The sequence below is a fragment of the Capricornis sumatraensis genome, chromosome 8 (assembly GCF_032405125.1).
Source record: "Capricornis sumatraensis isolate serow.1 chromosome 8, serow.2, whole genome shotgun sequence".
Taxonomy (NCBI): Eukaryota; Metazoa; Chordata; class Mammalia; order Artiodactyla; family Bovidae; genus Capricornis; species Capricornis sumatraensis.
Genome location: NC_091076.1, coordinates 79,059,220 through 79,083,087, shown reverse-complemented (window position 1 = coordinate 79,083,087; position 23,868 = coordinate 79,059,220). Strand labels below are relative to the sequence as shown.

Sequence of the window (23,868 nt, the reverse complement as noted above, 5' to 3'; positions counted from 1 at the left end):
AAACACTAGGTTAAGAAACTTAATAAAAAAATCTCCAGTTTTTGAAGCTGCTTTGAAAAGTGCTGTGTTCTGTTATCGAGTTATCCCCTGGGCCCTCCTTATGTGGTCACGGGGTGAGGTGGCTCAGTGCTTTTTGAGGACGCAGGGACAGGGCCTATGGAGCCTACAGGGACATGTCCTCTGCACACCCAGAGAGCTGGCTCCTCTTCCATCATAAATATCAGGCTGGGGGACAAAAAAGCCGTATGTGAAGCCTTTTAATTTCAGGGCCTGATGTGATGAACCTGGCTAGAGAAAGATCAGTTTTCAAACCCACAAGCAAGATGGCTTGGGAGAGATGGAGCATTAAGTTAGGAGCCTACCCAGCAGGCTCTGGTGCTTAAAGTGTGTGGCTGAGGGTACAGGGGCTGGAATGGAAGATGCAGCGGTAGGATTATGTGAGGAAAAGGGAACGGAGGCAGGAGACTGATGGCACTTTTACTGAGTGGTCTGGGTCAGGGGAATGGGGGAGTGGGGAGTCACTGGTTTGGAGCGGAGGTCCTAAGTCCAGTGTGGACTCATTCAGTGAGAGATGCCAGTGATAAATCTGAGTCACAGCATCTAGTGGACAGTGGCAGTTAAGGTACCAGAGCTCAGCAAGAGGACAGGACCACAGAGAAGAGAACTGAGACGCTTCAGTGTAGAGGCGATGGGTAGAAGCATAAGAATAGTTGAGTTTCAGTGAGGCTGGTGTTGATCAAAGGCCTCTGCTTGGTGCTAAGCCCTTTAATCTGCGTCATTTCATTTAATCAGCACACAGCATCGTGAAGGCGACATTATCACTGTTTGTCAGAGATGAAGCCCAGAGTGGCCAAGGCACCCCATTATGTCACCTCACTTGTCGGGAACAGAAATGAAATTTCACTCCAGCTTCCTCTCTAAGGAAGACAAAGTAAGGAGAGAAAAGCAAAAGGTTCTAAGGTGCTAGCTTGTGGTCATAGCGTCATGGAGGCTCATGGTGGAATGGCTTTCAAGAAAGGTTACCCCGTATGGAGCCCTGGGAGTCGGTGGTTGCTCACTCCAAATGGGGGCTGCACCTGTCAGATTGTATAAGCTCCACTTTTCTTCATCTCTCTAAGCAGTGAGTTCATTTCTTGCTATAGTACTATTCCATTTATCTATCATAAATGAACAAATAAGTTAATTCCATCTGTCTGCCATCTGTCATAAATAAATAGATCAGCAAAGCATGGAGAAGTCCTCTAGCATTACCATCCTAGTGTCAGTCACTCAGTCATGTCCAACTCTTTGCGACGCCATGGACTGTAGCCTGCCAGACTCCTCTGTCCATGGAATTCTCCAGGCAAGCATACTGGACTGGGTAGCCATTCCCTTCTTCAGGGGATATTCCCCAGGGATGGAACCTGGGTCTCCTGTACTACAGGCAGATTATTTACTGTCTGAGCCACCAGGAAAGCCCTCCTCCTATTTTACTAATAGAGGTTCTTAATGGTTTAAGCACAGAGGGGAGGACAGTTCAGTCCTTTGCTAATGGTGCTGACATGAACGTACTAATTCATGTATTTGCATTTAACTCAATTACCAGCCAGTTCCTTCCTTGAAAGATAGTATATTTGTAAGAAAATTGGTTCTATAGAAAGTCTGCTTATCATAGGTATAATATTTCTTTATCCCAAGGAAGTTTAGCTTGTTCACTGGGTCAGAAAGGACACTGGCCACGTGCTGATAAAGCATGTCCATCCTGTGATGTGCTCGGATAAGTCATGTCCAATAACCATGGTCCGTGGTCAAGCTGGGTGGTACCTACCTTAGTGAGGTCGACTTACTGACTAGATGAAATGCCGTGTATTTTCTTTTTTAAATTTGTGCTTATTTATTTTTGGCTGTCCTGGGCCTTTGTTGCCACGTGGACTTTTTCTCTAATTGTGACAGGTTGCAGTGCATGGGCTTCTCATTGTCGCGGCTTCCTGAACTGGCAAGCAGGGTCTTAGCCACGGAGCCGTCAGGGAAGCCCGCCGTATCTTATCTCTCCTTCTGTTCAGTAGTTGTCATGCCTTACTGCATATTAGAATCATCTGCTGCTGCTGCTGCTAAGTCGCTTCAGCCGTGTCTGACTCTGTGCGACCCCATAGATGGCAGCTCACCAGGCTCCCCCGTCTCTGGGATTCTCCAGGCAAGAACACTGGAGTGGGTTGCCATTTCCTTCCCCAATGCATGAAAGCGAAAAGTGAAAGTGAAGTCGCTCGGTCGTGCCCGACTCTTAGTGACCCCATGGATTGCAGCCTACCAAGTTCCTCTGTCCGTGGGATTTTCCAGGCAAGAGTACTGGAGTGGGTTGCCATTGCCTTCTCCGAGAATCATCTGAGAACCTTCTAAACCTTCGAAGCCCAGGCCGTACCCAAATTGGTTTTCTGTTGTTGCTATAACACATCACTACAGACTCCATGGCTTTAAGCAATGCAAACTCCTTATTTATGGTTCTGGAGATCGTGAGTCTGCCATGGTCTCTCTAGAGGAGGCATTGGCGGGGCTGTACTCCTTCCTGGAGGCTCTAGGGAAGAATTCATTTCCTTGCCTTTTCCAGTGTCTGGAGGGTGTCCGCATTCATTGGCTTGTGGCCCCCTTCTCCATCTTCAGTGCCAGCAATGTGGACTGAGTTCTTCTCACATTGCATCACTCTGACCTCTAACTCCTGCCCATCTCTTCCTCTTCTAAGGGCCTTTGTGATGACACTGGGCCCACCCAGATAATCCAGAAGGGTTTCCTAGTTAAAGCCAACCTTAATCCATCTGCAGCCTTGATGCCCGTTGGCCATGCAACCTAACAGTCTCAGATTTGGGGACCTAGATGTCTTTAGGGGGCCACTGTCTGCCCAACACAATACCTGATGCCAGTTAAAGCAGAATCTCTAGGGCGAGGCCTAAGCAGGAGTACTTTGTAAAGCTCCACAGATGGTTTCAGTGGGCTGCCAGGTTTGGGAACCAGTGCTCTTGTTGAATGGGCTTTCCCAGGTGGCTCAGTGGTAGAATCCGCCTACTAATGCAGGAGATGCAGGTTCGATCCCTGGGTCGGGAAGATCTCCTGGAGAAGAAAATGGCAACCCACTCCAGTACTCTTGCCTGGAGAATCCCATGGACAGAGGAGCCTGGCGGGTTACAGTCCATGGGGTCACAAAGTGAGACACAGCTGAGCACAAGCCCTTGCTGAAAATGCTGAAAGAGCGTGTCTCGTACTGTACTTTTCTCCCCGTATGCTCACACGGCAGATGTAAAGCCCACATGTGCACAGACCGTTCACGTGGTTACATGTGGCACGTCTGCTGTCCTGGTCGCACAGACTGCCTTCCCATCGCAGTGCTTTGCCCGCATCCTTGTCATCTTCCTCCGCACCTCCACAGTCCTCATCTCTGTCCCAGGCCCAGATACATACGTGTGTACATGGACAAACAGGAGGTATTTTCCCACGAGTTGCCAAAACAAGCTGGCTTTTTCTCTGCGGTGGCCTCCCACTGAGCCTGCAGCTATGCTGGTGGTTTTCCGACGTGCACGCTCGCTGCTCAGAAATAGGGCAGAGTCAGCCATTCTCTTTCAGAGGAATGGAGAGGCTCCCTGAGGGTAAAAGGTGATACCCCTGCTAGGACCATGGTCAGCCTTTGTTCCTTTCGCCACAGTCAAGGCCACTCTGCAGTCGAGGTGTTGAGCACAGGGGTGCTGCCCCATCTGGGGTTTTACTGTGACCCGCGTGTGTCACGAGGCATCTGGGACCCTGGAGAAGGTTACCACTTTTGGTTGTAAATATCTCTCCGTGGTTTATGGGCCTACTGAATTGTTCTTTTGGTTTTCACTGAATGAGTGAAATAATAGGCTAAGATCATGGCCAGCCAGGCCAGGCTGGAGTCGGGTATCCGACTCTTAACTAAGAAAATACACGGTACTGAGAACATAACCACAAAGCTGAAGGGCTGGATCGTCATCACTGCAGGAATTAAGATTCCAGTCTCCTCACAGAGTTCAAAAGGGCCTGACCCACACCAGTAATTATACCCTGTTCACATGCCAGGGACCCAGCCTAATGAGGAAGCGGACTGGCAGTTCAGTGACAAGGTGGGGGGTGGGAGACCTGGGTGTCTGGTGAGTGTGGGCACTGGCAGCTGGCGAAGGTGAGGGGATGCAGGAGAGAGAGGGGCAGAGGCCTGAGGTCACCAGGGAGACCCCCACGAGGGACCAGGTCACAATGAACCGCATGGACGCCCCGGGGGAAGAGGGCTCATGTTGGGCTGACTCCCCAGATGCTGTTCCAAGGTGAAGCTGCGAAAAAGTCTTACAGAAAAATCCTTTAAAGTTCATGTTCAAATTAAAGTTCGTGTTCAAGAGCACAGGGCCTTTTGAAAGGAACACTAAAACAGGAAAATGAACGGGACTGACTTGACTAAAGCGGGTATTTCCGATACCCGGTTTGGCTGTTGGCCAAGCTTTGAAGCCAGCGCCCAGAACCCCAGAAACCCAGTTCCAAGAGAGGGAACAGCACCAAGAACAGGCTGTATCACCGACCTCTGCCAGCAGGTTCATTCTGATGTTCAAATATGCCAACTTCAGCCAGCCCTTTCGATGTTTCTCTGTCAACCTTTGAGCACTTCCTTGCCTTCTGGAAGAAACCACGGCGACAAGGACGGTGACTTGTCTCTGATGGCTGCCTCAGTACTGGGGTTGAGGAGACCAGGGTGTGCTTTGGAAGAAAACCTAGACAAAATGATAAAAGATTTCATGTACATATCAATGAGTTACCATCTCATTCAAGAGATTTGTGAGTTCCTCAGGCTCAGAAACTCACAGGATGGAGAGGCATTTCAGAGGTCACTCCCTTCCCCCCATCCCCTGCCCTCTTTTCATCTTCGGGCAGAATCCCACTGGGTCACTCTTGCCTACGGTCATCGGTGCTTCCCTCTGGCGCCCCCTGGAGGCGTCATAAGCTCTCTGGCCATGCAGAAGCAGCGCATTCATATGTGGCGTGTGCTTGTTCTACTGACTGGCTCCATAATCTGCCTGTATCTATGAAAGCATTTAGTTTCTATTTCATAAAAGTTTATCAAGTAAACTTTTTATTAACCTAACAAGAAAAGGCCTCATTAAACCTGGTAAGGTCTTTCCAGAAGTGCAGAGTGACACTTTTCCTTCCGTAGTACATCCTCCATCCATTCAGCAAGCACTGAGGGCTGACTGTGTGTGCTCAGCTCTGTGCTAGAACCCGCCACATCCATCAGGTGTGGGGAGACTTGGCTTCTGCCCTCAGGGAGCTTCTGCTCTGGAGGGGGAGGCAGAAGTTAGACAGACGACTGCACAGACATCCAGCTGTAGACGGTGGTAGTGACGCCCCCGGGCACCACGAGAACACAGAGCAGAGGAGACTGACACGGTTAAGCACTGAGAAAGCCTGCCCCCGAGGAAAGGATACCTGTGCTGAGATTTACAGGGAAGACCGCTTCTGTCTCACTGTGACTATATATTTTTTCCTTTCCCCTTAGATTTCTTACGATTTTTGCTTTATGTATCTTTGTGTCTTTGTTGTTAAGGTGTCTAATGGTTTATGATGTCTATCTCCTTTGTGAATTGTACCTTCTATCGTTTAAAAAAAGCAATAATAAAAAATAAAGGGAAGACCATTTCCAATAGCAGGAACAGCATATGCAAAAAGCCCTTTCATGGAAAGGAGGGTAACGTGGGTGAGAAACGAGGGCAAAGCCTGCTGATCCCAGAGTCCAGGGAGCCCAGGGAAATGCTAGAACAGTGAGCAGGGGTAGGCGGAAATCAGAGTAGTATTTCTGTGATTAACGTTTTATTCGCAGTTGTTGTTGTTTAGTTGCTAGGCGTGTCCGACTGTTTTGCAGCCCCATGGACTGCTAGGCTGCGCTGTCCATGGGATTTCCCCAGGCAAGATTACTGGAGTGGGTTGCCATTTCCTTCTCCAGGGAATCTTCCCAACCCAGGGATCAAATCCGCATCTCCTGCACTGTCAGGCAGATTCTTTACTGATGAGCCACGTGGAACGGTACAGGTTGTCAAAAATGGCAGACTGAGCTGACGGGAAGCCCCTCACTCCCTTCCTGAAACACATGGAAATATTAGATAAGACATTTAAAAAATCTGATTTATACTTCTTAACTGAGCTTGAACGTGAGAGTTTCTCCAGGTGTCAGAAGGGAAAGCGCTGCCCCACAGCGGTGAGCGCAGTGGAGCCCCGTGGTCCTCAGAGATAATTGAGTGGATGTGCACTCTAGGGACTAGTGTTTGAGTATCCACACCGAGATGAAAGCTGGGCTCCAGTCCCTGGCATGGTGAGGGGCTGAAAGCAGGCTCTGCATGCAAAGCCAGGAGCTGAGAAATGACCATTCTATGGGAAAAACGAATCTCCCCTACCCCCACCCAAGAATGAGATACTCAGTGAGGCCACCCACCTTGGACTACAGCCTGTCTTACATTTTTAACATGTAGGCTTCAGTTTATGTTTTTCTAACAAAGTCTAAAGCAAATATGCGTCTCTGAATAAATCCAGATTAGAATTATTAAACTTTCCTTCAGACACCTCCTCTTTCATGTTTCAAACTGAAGTCCTCTTTTATTTTCTACTGTACTTTATTTAGATTAACCAACATGTTTTTACTGATTTCTATTTCTACTCTCTTTTCTGTTACTCAGCTGTAAGTTTTAATACTCACGATTGTATGTTTTTAAGATGGTAAAGTCCTTTAAAATGGTACCTTTGAACGGTACCTGTCAGAACTTTGCATCTTCCTTCTGCTTTTTGCAGTGTTTTTGAGTCCTCCAGGTACGTTTTGGTTTGTTCATCTCCGTCTTAATGCTGTTACAGGCTGAATTATATCTTCTCAACATTTACAGATTGAAAGTCCTAACTCCAAGGACCTTAGAATCTGATTGTATTTGGAATTAGGGTCTTGCTTTCATTCTTTTTTTAACTTTTTATTTAATATTGGAGTATAGCTGGTTAACATCGTTGTGATAGTTTCAGGTGGACAGCAATGAGATTCAGCCGTGCATATACATGTATCGATTCTCCCCCAAGCTCCCCTCCCATCCAGGCTGCCACATAACATTGATCAGAGTTCCCTGTGCCATACAGTAGGTCCTTGTTGGTTATCCATTTTAAGTACAGCTGTGCGTACATGACCATCCCAAACTCCATAACTATCCCTTCATCCCATCCTCCCCCCACCACAACCATAAGTTTGTCCTCTAAGTCTGTGAGTCTGTCTCTGTTTTGTAAATAAGTTCATTTGTATCATGGAAATAGGGTGTTTAAAGAGGTGATTGAGTTAAAATAAGGTCATTGGGTTGGGCCCTAATCCTATATAATTGGTGTCCTTATAAGTAGAGGAAATTAGGGCACGGTTGGAAGACCACGAGAGGACGTGGGGAAGACGGCTGTCTGCAGGTCGAAGAGAGAGGCCTCATCAGAAGCCGATTCTTGCTGGCACCTTGATCTCCTACTTCTAGCCTCTAGGATTGTGAGAAAATAAACGTCTGTTGTTGAAGCCCTCAGGCTTGGACTTTGTTAAGGCAGGTCCATTAGTCAAGGACCATGTTGATGAGTATAGGAAGCTGACATAGGCTTTGTTGGTATTTTGGTACATTTTGCTATTGTTCAGTTGCTAAGTTGGGTGTGACTCGTTATGACCCTGTGGGCTGCAGCACACAAGGCTCTTCTGTCCTTCACTGTCTCCCTGAGTTTGCTCAGATTCATTTCCTGTAAGTCAGTGATGCTCTCTAACCATCTCATCCCCTACTGCCCCCTTCTTTTGCCTTCAATCTTTCCAAGCATCAGGATCTTTTCCAGTGAGTCAGCTCTTCACATCAGGTGGCCAAAGTATTGGAGCTTCAGTTTCAGCATCAGTCCTTCCAATGCATATTCAGGGTTGCTTTCCTTTAGGATTGACTGGTTGGATCTCCTTGCAGTCCAAGGGACTCTCAAGAGTCTTCTCCAACACCACAGTTCAAAAGCATCATTTCTTCTGTGCTCAGCCTTCTTTATGGTCCAGCTCTCGCATCCATACATGACTACTGGAAAGACCATAGCTTTGATTATGTGAACCTTGCATAAGCAAAGTGGTGTCTCTGCTTTTTAATACAATGTCGAGGTTTATCATAGCTTCCCTTCCAAGGGCATATGTCTTTTAATTTTGTGGCTGCAGTCACTGTCCTCAGTGATTTTGGACCCTAGGAAGGTAAAATCTGTTACTGCTTTTCCCCCTTCTATTTGCCATGAAGCGATGGGACCAGATGCCATGATCTTAGTTTTGGTAGGTTTGTTTACCCCCAAACCTTCTTTCTTGAGTGTGCTCTCTGTGGGCAGGCAGGTGCACCAGCAGGCACCTTGCCCGCAGAGTGTGTAGACATGGACACAGCAGATTCAGGACCCTTGGCTGCAACCCTACCCCCACATCACTAAGGGAAGGAAAACGTTAACCTCAGGGTGACATTCTTGTATGTGTTTATTTCTTTTCACTTCTGTCTATCCTAGAGGCTCCTGTTCAACTCATTCCGAGCCTGAACCCCAACAGTGTGGGCTCCCCAGACAAACCCTTCTCTCCAGAGAGAGTGGTCCGGGCACTCCAGCTGGGAGCCAGTGCTGCAGACTCCAGGCTCTGCCGAACAGGGTGGAGGCCTGCCCAGCTCAGCTGTTCTCTAGACAGCCCTGCCCTCAGATGCCCTGTCCCTGCCTCCTGGCCTCTTCTCTGTAGGCCTTTCTTCAGCTCCCAATAGCTATTGATGGCAAGCTTGGAGCGTCTCCAGGGTTCTATCAGGAAGAAAGAGCTCCTATCTGTAGCTCTGATCATGTATTTCAAGCTGTTGCCCACCCACCCTCACCGACCCCCACCCTTCCCACCCCCCCGACCCCCAGTTTTGGTTTATTTGTCAATACAGTCCCAACTATCTTCTTCTTCTTTTTTTTTTTTTTAAGAAAGCCTCTCAAATGGCTTATTCACTGACAGCATTTCTTCATGTTTTCAGGGCCACCATGGACTGATTCTCCCAAAAAATATTTTTACTGGCATTTCATTGTGCCCTTGGGAAGGAAGGGGACAGCCATGTGCATCTTCTGTCCTGAGCTCAGAGTCTCGCTCTTATATTTTGGACAAAGTCTCAGTATCTATAGAAATCATTTTCCTGAAACAGCTAGTGTTGTGGAAGCTCTGGTTAAACAAGTTTTCAAATACAGTCTGTGAAAGTTGTTTTCTGGGGCTTCTGTGATTGGAGTGATACTTCCAAGTTCTGTCAGTCAGTCTATTTATAGATGGATTTGCTCAGAGATAAGACACTTAGAGATATGGATGGAAGGTGATTATTTTCCATGTACTTAGGGCTTCCCTGGTGGCTCAGATGATAAAAAATCTGCCCACAATACAGGAGACCCAGGTTGGTTCAATCCCTGGGTCAGAAAGATCTGCAGAAGGGAATGGCAGCCCACTCCAGTATTCTTGCCTGGAGAATCCCATAGACAGAGGAGCCTGGCGGGCTCCACTCAGTGGGGTCACAAAGAGTCGGACACAACTGAGCGACTAACACACTGACTTACAGTGTTAAGTACTTGGTGAATATAAAAGTAGTTCTTTATCAAAACATTCAGTATTAATCTCTCAGAAGGGGTTTTATTATTATTGTATAGTTGCTATGTCGTGTCTGACTCTTTTGTGACCCTATGGACTATAGCCTACTAGGCTCCTCTGTCCAAGGGATTTCCCAGGCAAGAATACTGGAGTGGGTTGTCATTTCCTTCTCCAGAGGATCTTACCAGCCCAGGGATCAAACCCTCATCTCCTGCATTGCAAGGCAGATTCTTTACCGCTGAGCCACAAGGGAAGTCCTAAGAAGGGGCTAGTTTATAATAATGGGGCTAGTGGGGGTGAGGGGAGAGAGAGAGAGCTCCCCAAGCCTCATTGTTCAAGAGTTGTTATTGTTTTTTTTTTTAATCATGGCTTCATTATATAGGCAGAGTCTTCATTATATAGGTGTGATTGATCAAACCTTTGGCCACATGAGAAACCCAGATTCTTGGAATTTGCTGGCTCTGCTGAAAAGATTCTCAGACCCATGCCTGATGTTTGTCACTGGGGATTTCAACTCTGGTGACCTGGGCTGGACCTACTTTGGGTCCCAAGACTTATTTTGTCCTCTAGCCTAGTGCTTTCTTTATCCTTTTTTTCTAGGCCAACGTCTTGGTCTTTACCCCAGCCCATGTAGCCGGCTGAGAGATCATCTGATGAGAGAGGCAAGGATTTTCCAAAGGAAAAGCTGTGGAAACAGTTGTCAGGGGGAAAGGCCATTTATCTTCAGGCCCTGGGACAGCTGGCCCAGCCGATTCGTTGGGCTTCCCTCCCCCTGGGCTGCACCGAAGTCCCTAGTTGACTTCCAGGAGGGAGGCGGTCAGGCCAGCACCAGCAGCTGGCGTAGAGAGTGAAGGACAGAGGAGCCAGCCAAAACCAGAGACTGTAGAGGCTGTCAAGGGGAGGGCCAGAGCAGTCACAGTCACAGGAGCAGGTCAAGCTGGGAGCCGCTGCCTTCTGCCACCTTGACCCAGCGATGGTGCTCTTCCTCGTCCTTGGTGCCTTTGCAGGTCATGTTGGGGGTCTCCAAGGCCACCTCCAGATTTGGTGCTTTGTTGAAAGGACTCGTAGGACTCAGCAGATACTTGCCTTCTAAAAATCTGTGTCTACCCTCAAATCAGTACTTGTAGTGCTTTTGCAATTATTCACGGACATGTGTAAAGGGGATAATTCTGGGTTATCTGATGAGCGCATTCCCAGCCAAGGTCAAATCAGGTGATGGTCTGCCTTTTTATTTCCTCTTGCATACAGAGGGGGCCAAAGGAGGAGACTCTGGCTGTGGGGCCAGTTGGATGGGGTTTGCGTCCCGACTCTGGCTCCTGATTGGTGGGGGGCAGCCTCAGGCAAGTCACTTCACAGTTTTGAACCTTTTTCTCTTTTTTACTGAAGTATAATTGATTGACAATATGGTGTTAGTTTCAGGTGTATAGCAAAATGGTTCAGATATATGTATGTGTGTGTGTGTATACAAACATACACACATATATTCTTTTTCAGATTCTTTTCCCTTATAGATTGTTACAAAGTAGCGAGTTTAGTTCTTAGTGGTATACAGTAGGTCCTTGTTGGTTATCTATTTCATTTTCTTTACTGAAGAATAAAATAAAATTCACCAGGATTCTACTGTTTGTTGTTAGGTTTGAAGATACAATCTATATCTCCATACAATGTAGACATACAGGGGTTCCATATTTGAGAATTCCATCTTCATGGGGACTGTGTAGAACAGAACTGCCATGAATAACAAGAATCGATTCTAGTTGTACTCATGGTCATCGTGATCAATTACAGTGAAAGAGCACAAAGCGAAGTCAGAACAAGAAAAGGCAGGAGGGGAACCCAGACACAGGCTTCCCACGCCCTCTTCCAACAGGTGGAGTCACAGGGGATGGGCCCTCACCCCACAGCAGCTGAGTTATAACAACACCTGTAAAGTGTTGCCAACCAGGGAAGCTCATGAGAGACTCAGGGCCCAGGGATGCTTATTGTTTTTTTTTTTTTTTCTTTTAGGGAATTGCTATGTTCCCAGATTCCAGAAGGAAAGCTGGCATTGAGCATAAACCAGACTATTTATATGGTTTTGAACTAGTGACCACGTTTACCAGTCATCGGTGGGAACCCTCCCCAAATCCAGGTTCCCAAACAGCAGGCAGTTTTGTGAGCAGACCTTCCTAAGAGGAGCAGTCAGGCCTGGCATGTTCACTGTTTTCCACACAGTGTGGTTTGTTTATCATATCTCTGTGCTTCTCTGTGACTGGAGGGTCCGGGGAGAGTCCTGAGATGGGGTAGGCATGGGCTCTGCAGAAGGGAAGGGGTCCAGGAAGCTGCCGGGGACCTGTGTTCACCCCTCAGCTGCACCTAGAATGTGCGAGGCCGGCTCCGTTAAGCAAGACCTTCCGCTGAGCTCGGTCTCTTTAGGAGCCGCAGAGAATGTGCTTTTCAAAGTGGAAGTTCTTTAGCATCTGGGGTGGTGAAAAGGATTGAAGGACCTGGGTAATAAAAACCAAAGCAGCAGGAAGGAAGTGGTCTGATTAGAACCAAGTGCTTAGGCGGGGGGAGAGCGCGTGGGAAAGGAACTGGGGTGTCTGGGCAGTCCTTTCAGGTGGTTCAGGATTGTTAAGGGACCTGGAGCATGAATGTGGCTCGTCCCTACTGTGCATTTTGGGGAGGAACACCATGTTCTCTTTGCAGGCTGACAGTCCTGTCCCTCCAGGAGAGAGGAATCTTAGAGGAAACAATCTATTGTTTTTAACTATTTAAAACAATAGTTTAAACTATTTTTTAGAAATAGTTTAGGAACTGGGTTGACATCAAAGGTAGAGTTCTCTCAGTTTGGTTAGTTTGAAATCCATAAACACAACTTAAAAAAGTTTTTCTGTTGTGTACTAAAAAATTAACCAGGGAGACTTCCCTAGTGGGCCAGTGGCTAAAACTCTGAGCTCCCAATGCAGGAGGCCTGGGTTCAATCCCTGGTCAGGGAACTAGATCCCACATGCTGCAACTAAAGATCTCACATGCCAGAATGAAGATCAAAGATCCTGAGCGCCACCATTAAGACCCATGTATAAATAAATTGTAAATATTATTATTTTTTTTACAAAAAACCAGCCTTTGAAAAGTGTGCCTCAGTGTTAAGTGTTGTGTACCCACTAGTAAGTGAGCTGAAGGAGGCCCCCTTGTGTTTCTGAACCCTGGGGCCCCTTTAGGTAGGATCATTTGAGGCCCCATGTTCTGTCTCTGGCTTCACTCCTGACTCCTGTAGAATCTGTTCTATTAGCCCCAGCCACAGCTTGGCGGGTCTTAGGGGTGGGAGTATGGTGAATACTTACCAACTGTTTTCTTTCATCATCCAATCAAAAAGCGTAAGAGTAGCCATTTTTGTTGTGCTCTGTTTGAAAAGTAATTTTAAAAACTTGCTGTTGTACTTTTCCTTGCTAGAAATGGACAGAGTCTGGGACGTGGTAGGTAGTTTGTGATTGTGAGAACTGTTTCAGGTGGCTTGTGGAGAGATTGGGCTTGAGATGGTGGTTTGGGATGTAAATTGATGAGATGGATATATTGTGTGGATATTGTGGATAAATTGTGAGATGGATATATTTCATCTTCTGTCCTTGTGTGCGTGCTCAGTTATGTCCGACTCTTTGAGACCCCATGGACTGTAGCCCTGCAGGTTCCTCTGTCCATGGGATTTTCCAGGCAAGAATACTGGAGTGGATTGCCATATCCTCCTCCAGGGGATCTTCTCAACCCAGGGATCGAACCTGTATCTCCTGCATTGGCAGGCGGATTCTTTACCACTGAGCCACCTGGAAAGCACCTTCTATCACTTACATATTAATACATGTAGCCTGACATCAGTACAGTTGGGCCTCAGTTTTCCCTGTGAAGGAAGAGAAAGAGGCCCGGAGCATCTTTGTGTGTGTGTGTGTGTGTGTGTGTGTGTGTGTGTGTGTTGTGTACAAGAGAGACAGAAGGACACCTGTGGGCTTAGACTCGGATGTGAATAGGAATACATCTGACGCTCGGGAAGGTCACAGTCCGTTATGTACTAGGTGGCAGTCCTGCTCACCCTGCTCAAGGGAGTATGTGGGCTCCTCACTTGCCTCACTGAGAGCTCCGTTGTGCTCCTTTGTCTGGCTGGAATAATACAAAGACCAACCCAGGTGGAGCTGCTCAGTCTCTAAGTTGAGTTTTAAAGGCCTGTGAGTATGGGTCATATAGAGGAGGAAAGACGCCAAGATGATTATGAAGGCTTTTTTTTTTTTTCTAGCATCTTCTTTTAAGTTGTGTCACTTAACCTTTAAAACTGATTATCTCTTCTTATCCACAGAGGTGTTGAGTCATGGGTTGGATTCTCTTGGGAGCAGCCCCAGGAGGGAGTTTACTAAGCAGGATGTATATCAGGGAGTTCCCGGCAGGGTGGTGGGGGTGGTGGTGGTCAGCCCCTGTGGAAGGGAGGCCGTGGAGGCCGGATGGGCAGAAGGAAAAGCTGAGCTTGAAGACAGCCCCAGCCAAGCCCACAGGAAGCCTTGGAGCCAAAATGGCCTGTCAGGGTGGGCCCATGTTGAGTTCACACCCTGGGGCCTCTTGACCCCCATCCTGATCAGTCGTGGGATGTGGAAGAGCGTGTCATTGGGCAGCGCAGCTCTGTGCCCTTGAGACGATCCCCAAGGAAGCTGATGGCCGAAGGCCACCTGGTGAAAGCGCTCTCAGTAGCTGGGGCACCGAGTCCTTGAAGGAGGGCCCAGGTGGCGCATCTCTGTTGGGTCCACTCCCACCCTGGATCAGCTTTACATATTTGAGAATTGTTAGGTCTATAGAGTAAGAACTCAGCAGGTCAGATGGGATGTGTGTTAACTAGAATGCCAAGTCTCTGGGAATGATTGACCCTTACCTGACATTTTCAAGAGACATTTATAAATCTTTGGAATTAGACCAGTATATTGCTTCCACTCAATTTCTAACCATAGCTCTGTTCATAGTTAGGATAAAAATAAGGAACATTGTGTCTTTTCACCTTTTATAGTTAAATGTGTATCATTATGGGAGCTGTGTATTTTAGGGCTTTCTGTCTTTAAAAACTGTTACTCAGTTATAGCTTGTTCAAAAATAACTGGAATCTGTCAGCAGATATAAAGGGTTCTCTTCAGAAACTTGAAATAAGAGTAAAAAAAAAAAAAATCACAGCCAGTAGAAATGATAATTAGCCTTGTTTGATCTGCACCAGTGTCCTATTAATTGCGTGTTCAGACTTCTGCCTCTTAATAAAAGAAAACTAGTTCCAGACTTTTTTATTCTTTTAAAGATTTCGTACTTCATGGGTAATTTCTTAGAATTAATTTATTTGGCTGCTCTGGGTCTGGGTTGCTGCACGCAGGCTTTCTCTAGTTGCAGTGAACAGGGGCTACTCCTGAGTCGCGGCGGTTGTGGTGCACGGGCTTCTCGCTGCAGGGGTTTCTCTTGCTGTGGAGCACAGGCTCTAGGGCGCGTGGACTCAGTAGTGACGGCACATGGGTTTAGTTGCTCCACGGCATGCGGGATCTTCCAGGACCGGGAGTCAAACCTGTGTCCCCTGTTTGGCAGGCAGATTCTTAACCACTGGACCACCAGGGAAGTCCTGGTAATTCTTTCTGTTGACTAATTAAGGGAAAGATGAAATGGGCAGATTTTTAATTGGAGACAGAAACCACTTAAAGAACCCAACTGTCTGAGCTCAGTGGGTTTTCCCCTGGGAATCAGCTTGTATGCTCTCTCTACTTTTCATGGGTTTGTTTTATTTTGTTTTTGGTGGAGACATGGGGGATCTACCTTTTGAAATAGAACAAAGTAAAAACTCCTTCCCAAGAAGTTTTTCTCTGTATCTCACCTCAACTCAAGCTCCATTCTGAATTAACATTGGTTAAAAGCATAAGGGGTGGTAATGACCATGCTGGCTGAAAGGCCTGGATGTGTCTGGGACGGCTGGGAGGGTCAGGACAGGTGACCCCTGGACTCTGCAACCTCCAACCTTCCAGTGCCCCAAGCCCCTCTGGAGAATGGGCTGAGCATTCTGGCTTTCCCCTTCTCTGGTGGGGCAGCAGCGAGGTGGGGGGTCCTGCATTTCAGGGTAAGAGAAAGAATGGCGCCTTTGTCTTTATCTTTGCATGACAGTCACGTCCAGAAGGGTGGCCACTGTTTCACCTGCATAGCCTGTGGCGTGGCCTCAGTGATCAGTCCTGAGACTCAGGCACGGGACTTAACCTCCTCTCTATGCCTGGGTCATCTCGTTTTTAAAGCAGGGAGATGTTTCCACTCCACAAGGTTTCTGTGAGGATTAAATGAGATAAAACACATAACGGGCACCTCATCTCAGATACAGCAAGCTCTCAACAGCTGTTCATTGTGGTCATCATCATGATGCCTCATGCTTCCTGGGTGGTCAGTGAAGTTGGTTGAAATGAGGTTCCGAGGGTTCTCATGGAGCCACCAGGCCACCTTACTTGTTATCCCCATTACACCTCAGGCCAAGGGAGATGGGCCGAGGAAGTGTACTGGACACAGATCGGTGTCTCTTTGTTGGAAACAGTCGTTGGGGATTTAATCCCGATCCCTTTTTAGGGTGAAACTGGCTAGGAGTCTGTCATGCCCCTTTTGAGCTTTCATTGCTTTCCTTAGAATTGGGAGAGCTGGCTAGTGTCTGTGCATCTCTGCGGTGCTTGTCTCCCCACTCTCTCTCTCTGTTGAAAGGTCAGTGTTAAGTCCTTTCCAGCAGCCATCAGGTCTTTCATCTTGGAAACAGTACTTACTTGGTTGCCCAAGGTGATTAATGTACTATAGTCCCTCCATTCTTTGGAAACAGTTGTTCCCCGTGTATTTCCAGGACCATCTTGTACAGCCTCAGTCTTGCCAGGTTTTAATTTTTCTTCCATATGTCTGATTCCCCGAAAAGTTCGTTGGGACTTTTCTCTAACAGCTTACAGAAAAGCATGAACAAACTTTTTGCCCAACCCAGTAGTGTTTCCAGGTTCCCCGCCCCCCTTTTCTGCCAGCACCAGGGCATGAGGAAGGGGGAAGGACTGTTGCAGAGAACAGTAGTTAAGAACAAAGGCTTTGGAATCAGAGAGGACCTCTTTCCCCCCACCCCACCCCACCCCTCTTCTCTCTAGCTGTGGGACCAAGAACCATTTTCTTAATCTTTCCAAGCTTTGTCTCCATATGGGATGATAACACCTACCTTATGGGCCTCGGGGATTAAACTGAGTAGTATGCTGCCGGCTGGGCGAGGGCCCCAGGCTCAGCCCTGGAAGCCCTCAGTCAAGGGCGGCCTTGTTGCCCCAACAGCCCTCAGATAGCTCTGAGCACCGCTCAGTTTTTCATCCTCGGTGATGACAGGCGTGCAGCCCAAAGAAATGTTTGAACTCGCGTTCTTGAAAGTTCAGTTTCTGCAGGTGAGCCGGCACACCTGTGATACGGCTGCTCTCAGGGTATAAATTTCTCCAGCCCACAGAATTTCCTTTTCACCACGCCCGGCTCATTCCCAATATTAGTTCACCAAACTCAGAGCCTTCTGGTTTTGATTGGCCAGTCAAGGTTCATGGAGGCAAATTCTTTCCTGAGATGGGCCCATATGTTCTGGAAAGGGAGTGTTTGCGAGCCGCCCAGGCGGTCACGGAGACGCGAAGCCAGAAGACAGCATTGTGTTGCCATTTTCAGCAACTCCCGGTGGACAGCCAAGCCGGATGATTAATATTTGAGCATCTTTGTTCTTGCTGTTCCGTTAGAACACCAGCGCTGTTTAAATCACTCTGAAAATAACACGCCTGACATTTCCACAGTTTTAAAAAGAAAAACAACCTGGGGAAGTAATCCACCCCGCCTATTACCGAGGAAGTGTTTTCAGTGAGAAAGGAGAGAAAATTGTCTGACTTGGGGGAGAAGGCTAATTCTGAAGAGCTTCATGGCAGAGAATACATTAAAACCTATGAATCTCAGAGGCGTGACCCAGCGTGTGTATTTAAGAGGCTGAGACTGGCCTCGGGAGACTCTTAAGCTCCATCGCTGGTCCCTGCGTCCGGCCACCGAGCTTGTGTTGAACATGTATTATGCGCCCACTTCTGACACCATTTGCTGAAGACATGCAGTTGAGATTTTTCAGCCCCTAAAGCCTTTCGGGAATGTGTTATATTGAAGCAGTACCAGAGGCCAGAGAACACAGTTTAATTTCATATTTAAGAACTTTTGTTTCCTTCTTGTGTTGCTCTGTAAATCTAAAGGGAAAGTATGACCTACTTGGGTAAGCAGCTAAGTTTGAGACCTGCTTTTAGGGATCACATTGAGCCGTGGACTTGGATGCACTAACCATTTGCCTCATGTCATAGCTGTGTTCTTAAAATAATTGCATGTCATAATTGAAAGATCATAATTACGAGCCTCAATTTAGATCACCCCAGTGTATCATTCTATTTATAAGGATGCCTTCATTGCTTCAGGAAATGAGCTTCGACTCTTTTCGATAATTGCCTCTTGCAGCTGGTGATTTTTAGGAATCAGATTTAAGGAAGCTGCAGAGAGTATATGACCACTGTCTGCAAGCTGCATGCTTCAGTCCCATGATAAATAAAATATTTATCTTTGGAGAGTTAACATTATTTTGATTCAGAGGAGAGAAATTAATACCAAAAAAGATGTCTCATAATGAAATGGATTCTAGTGATGTCTTATTTTCAGTCATTCTGTAGTAATACATATAATTGTTCTTGTGTGTTGGGTGCCTACTCTGTTCCAGGAACTGTCCTCCTGGTTTATGTAAAGTACTGTGCTTAATGCTAGTCCTATTTAAGGGATGGGAAAACTGACGCTGAGAGGATTGAGCACTTGCCTCGGATCCCACAGCAGTAAAACGGCAGCATCCTCTTAAGGCCCTGTACCTGTAGACCAGTGAGACACGGGGGTGTGTTCCTCCACTGGGAGTTCTCAAACACTGCAAGATTCTCTCCTGTCTTCCTGGCAGATCAAGGAGGTCTCGCTTCACACCCTTTAGGGCCCAGATTGAATGGCTCTTTCTTCTTTGAACTCCAAGGGCTGCAACCTAAGTACCAGGACCTTCTGCCCCCTTTCCCCACCCCGTCTTCTGGTGCCTGGGGAGCAGGGCCGGTCCCTCTGTGGGCAGTGTTCCCAGCTCGTTCTGAGACTCTCCTCCTCAGCTCACACTGCCCCAGGGTAGAGGATTCAAGAAGGTGCCCCCAAACATGCCTTCCGTGTGCAGACTCACTTTATCAAAAGGAACCAATGATGGCTCTTTAAGGTTTCCTTGTATGTTTTATCATTCCACACGTTGTTTTTTGTTTTTCCCTGATAGAAACCCATGAAAGGGAGGAGAAGGCAGGGTTGAAATGAGGTTTTGTTTTCTGTTCCGTCACAAACAAGCTCAGCTTCCGTTGGCTTAAAACTACTGTTCAGCCCCTAGGGGGGTCTGATTTTCAGGTTTCCTCCTGTAAAGACCTAAGCCCTGGATGCTCTCTGTGTAACGTATTTGTGTCCCTCGTTTGCTGGAACTGGTCGCGTGGTCTCGTCCCCCCTCCCCACCCACTTCCCACAGCGGGAAGAACGCCCCCTGCCTCCCTGTGTCTGGGTACCTGGCTGTCCTTTGGGCTTATTGTGAATCACTCTTACTGAGAAGGGCAGGTTTCCCCTTCTTCACCTTCTGCTGACTTCTGACTCGAGCCCAGCTCCCAAAGGAGTGACGTAGTAGAAGTTTTCTAAGGGAGATGGGCCAGAATCTAGGATGCTGGCAGGTAGTGGGTGTGTGCTGTTAGGAAAAGTTCCAGGTAATTCTGATACACATTCTCTCCGCATCCTCCCCCCTCGCAAGGTCACTCCTCCTCACTCTGACCTTCTGCCTTGCCCATATACCCTCCAGGGTGGGTTCTGTGGCATAAGCCTGTAGTTTGGAGTGGTCCATTGTTCAGATCTGTCAAGAAGGAGAATGTTTGTTTTTTTTTTTTTTCAGGAGCCATGTTGTTGAGTGGCTAAGTCATGTCTGACCCTTTGCAAAACGCCATGGACTATAGCAGGCCAGGCTCACTTGTTCTCCACTGTCTCTCAGAGTTTGCTCAGATTCATGTCCATTGAGTTGGTGATACCATCCAACTATCTCATCCTCTGCTGACCCCCTTCTCCTTTTGCCTCAGTCTTTCCCAGCATCAGGGTCTTTTCCAGTGAGTCACCTCTTTGCATCAGGTGGCCAAAGTATTGGAGCCTCAGTATCAGTCCTTCCAGTGAGTATTCAGGGTTGATTTCCTGTCAGATTGACTGGTTTGATCAGGAGCCGCATATGTGGTGAAAAATAGGCAGTTTTACTTTGAAGGAATTCTAATTTTAGTTGGAAAGATGATTAGTTATTAAAAAATAATCCTAGGAGATTATTGAGATCAGAGCTGTCACAGGATGATGTGGAAAGTCTACAGAGCAGTTTTCTCGGAAGGCATGGAAGGGGACGACAGGATGAGCCGGTTGGATGGCATTAGCAACCCAATCGCCGTGAGCTTGAGCAAGCCCCGGGAGTTGGTGATGGACAGGGAAACCTGGTGTGCTGCAGTCCATGGGGTCGCAAAGAGTTGGCCATGACTGAGCTACTGAAGTGAACTGACTTGGTGGATGGACAGGATTTTTCTTTCCTGGGTTGTACATTCAGAGGGAGGAAGAAAGTTGTTGGCCAGCTTAATAAATTTAATGATGGTAATTGATTAAATCTCCATAACAACCTTATGAGGTAAACACCATTCATACTCCGAAGCCCATTCACCTCCATCTTTCCCAGAGATTCGCCACTCAACTACTCAAGAGGCAGCGTGGCCACCGCCATGACATGACAGCTGTTGACTGTGCTCTTCCTAAGCCAGTGTCTCCCAGCTCCAGACACCCTCCCGGGCTCTCCTTCGCGATGCTGGAGCTGGCACTCCGTGAGCCACATTCTGTCTTGCCGGCTGGCTTCCCGTTGAGCTCTGCCAACAGGAAGTGCTAGGAGGATGCTGCAGGGTTGGGGGACAGAGAGGGGGAGGCACCTTCTACTTACTTCATGTCTGCCTGCATCCCACGAGCCAGGCCTCTTCACCCTGGTAACAGCAGCAGCAGCAGCAGCAATGCCTTCCTGAAGCAGCAGCCGAATGCAGTTTGCAATTTTCCGGTAGTCGCAGGGTCAGCCTCTTCGGGTGCCCACCAGACACTAACGCCATCTGAGCGGCACCCCGTCCATAGAACTTTGAGTTCATTTCCATAGAACCCACCTTTAGGCTCCCAGTTCCAATAATCTCAACTTACTCGTTTTGCTACCGATACTGCCTAGCATGCTGCAGTGCATGGGGCCGCAGAGTTGGACACGACTGAGCAGCTGAACGACCACCACCAATACTGCTTCCTTGGTGGCTTAGGGCTGTGCTTTTTCCGTTTCAAGTGCCTAGTTCTCAGCTTTCTAGTTAACAGTTCTCTATGTTAAATTCTCTCTCTTAAAATAACTACTGTGGTTTCTGCCTCCTGATCGGACCCTGACTGACACACCTATAGAACTTGGACCGATACACCGATAGAACTTCTGACAGAAGTGAGAACTTAGCCCCAGAAGTCTAAGTTGAGCTTCACTAAGCTGCTTGTCCTCATAAGCCATTGTCTTCATCTGCGAGAGCCGCCCTCTAAGCAGCCTCTAACGGACACTCGTACTGCATTGGAAAATTCTGACCGCCTTCGAGGAGCAAGAGCATGACAACAGACTTGAAATTAGGACCTGGAGTCTGTTTTCTAGCAAGCCGTAGGCTGAGGTTCTTTACGTCTGGATTACTTTGGACAATGCTGTCATAGTGTCAGAGGGTGTCCTATGGTAGAAAACAACAGATTTCAACTCAACTCTCCTGCGCTTAATAGAAAAATCTGTAGCTACATCTCTATATAAAACAGCATAAACAGAAATAACTATAGCTAGAATAAACAGTAAAATTCAAACTGGACCTTGGTTTTCTTGGTAAGATTGAGTTACTATCTACCCCACAGGATTGTTGTGAGATTAAGCCAGATGACATGTAAAAACATCCAGCACCATGCTGGACCTTTAGTTCTAAGTATCTGTAAACAGTGATTATCTCCCCTTCTTGGTGTTTGCTCCACTGTGGGGGATCTGATGGCTGACTCTGACATCGGTCCCAAATTATCAGTCTGTGCCGATTACAGTGCACCCATTCCCCTTGTCAAAGATCGGATGGATAATGGGCAGGTGTCCCATCCCAGACCGTCAGACATGAAGGAGAAGGCCTCCTAGGGCCTCTGGCAAAGGTTTTCTCTCCCTTCTAGGACAGAAGTGGCTCAGGCTTTTCTTCCTCTGGAAGGTGTGTCGGGACGTGACTCTCAGAACCTCTCTAATTACCATTCTGTGACTTTAGGAGGCTGAAGCCCTTGCTGTGGCTGGAAGGACAGATTTTTCAGGCTGACTGATGGCCCCAAAGTTCATGTCCTGGTCCCTGGAACCTATGACTCTCTTACTTTACACAGAAAAGGGGGACTTGGAGATGTGACTAGGGGTACAGGCCCCGAGATGAGATTATTTTGGATGATCTGCATGGGCCCGACATACAAAGGTCCTTAAAAGTGGAAGAGGGAGGTGGAGAGCCAATGTCAGAGTGATGTGAGATCAGCTGCCCCCTGGAGCTACTCCTGAGTTTCTCCTCACATGAGACAAGTTTCTACTTTTAAATCCAGCTGGAGTCGGACTTTCTGTTTTAGGCAGCCCAAGATGTCCTGACTGACACACACATGCTTCACAGAACACTGTGTAGGTATCAGGTCAACTCTTAAGTTTGCATTTGTTGAATTGTGAAAAAGTTCTGGAGAAAACCCCTCAGAGTGCACAGCTGAAGAAGCAGGGCTGTTTTCTGATTCATACTAAGTAATAACTTAGAACTCTTTTTTTTTTTTTAAATAAAAGACACAAAAGATGTTTGGAAGGATGGATGAATTATTTTAACACTGAGAGGGCCTGGAACTTCAGCAGGTGCACTTTCAAATTGCCAGATTCATTTCCTCCTGTGACCTCCGGGCATCCAAATTCTCGTTTCCGAAATAACATTTCAACAGACTCCAAGAACACGCCAAGAAGTGATTATTTTTACAAATCCAGATGACTTCCTCATTTAGGATAGCCCCGGCAGAGGCAGAAACGAAGGGGAACATGGACCCTTTTCCCACCTCCGCAGAGAGGGAGCAGCCCCATCCCTGGCTCTAACCTAATACTGCTGACAACTCTGAAAGCCGTTATCATCCGGACAGCTGTTCAGTGGCCTTCACGAACCCAGCTGGGGGCGCGGCCCAGTTTAAGATCAGAGAGGCCAAAGATCAAACGCTATTTCAGTTGGTTTCCCAGCCTTCCCCCACCACTTCTGGGTTTCAGATTAGCGTTTGCAGTTGCTGCCCCAAAGACCATCATAAGACCCACAACCCTCTGTGCTCGCTACATCTCCCATCCCCCAAGTACACATGTTTAGTCTCGCTACCTCCTCCTCCCCTTCACCATCGAACTGGTTTTCTAAAGCAGATAGATCTCATGTCCACGAGAAAACATTACTTCTTGTATCATGGCGCCCAGCCTGCCTGTCTAGCCAGGGCCTTCTCTAAAGGATGTTTGTTTAATACGCTTAACACCCTTGGTCGTGATGGTGCTTCCCAGGATCTGCCTGGTTGTCCGTTTCTTTGCTTGCACTTCATGGCTCTCAGCATCATCCCCCACAGGTGGGTATTTCCTCCCATCCATCTGAACCTTTCCGACTACAGTGTGTTTTAAAGCACCGATTCCTTCTCCCAGGAAGCATTATGATCAAGGAACTAAGAGCCAGTGTTTCGAAATAGAAACATTTATATTTAACTCTATAGTTAAGCAGAGATTTTCTTCTTCTTCTGTATTTGGTATCTGAATTCCATTCACGATTGAAGAGAATTTTTTCCCCTCTTACCCCACCTTTCTGCAGCATCAGTTTTCTTCCCCACAAGCACTTTTGTGTTTGAAAGAAGGGAAAACAGAGCTAATCGTTTCAGGTATTTCTCAGCACGACAAAGCCTCCACCAAGAAGCTCTCAGGTACAGGAATGTCTGGGTAAAAATGAATCAAGATACTTAGAATAAAACATCAAAGAAGATACAAGATTGCGTTATAGTTACTGCTGAGTAACTAGAATTTGAGTCACCACCAGCTGGGTCAGTATAATGATGAAATTGCCATTAGGGCACGTCTTATT

General features: G+C 47.4%; 1 protein-coding gene across 1 annotated transcript in view; it reads left to right on the top strand.

Annotated features, from left to right (window-relative positions):
- Positions 1 to 23,868, top strand: part of STX8 (syntaxin 8) — a 199,445-nt gene that overhangs the window by 56,678 nt on the left and 118,899 nt on the right. The window lies entirely within an intron of this gene.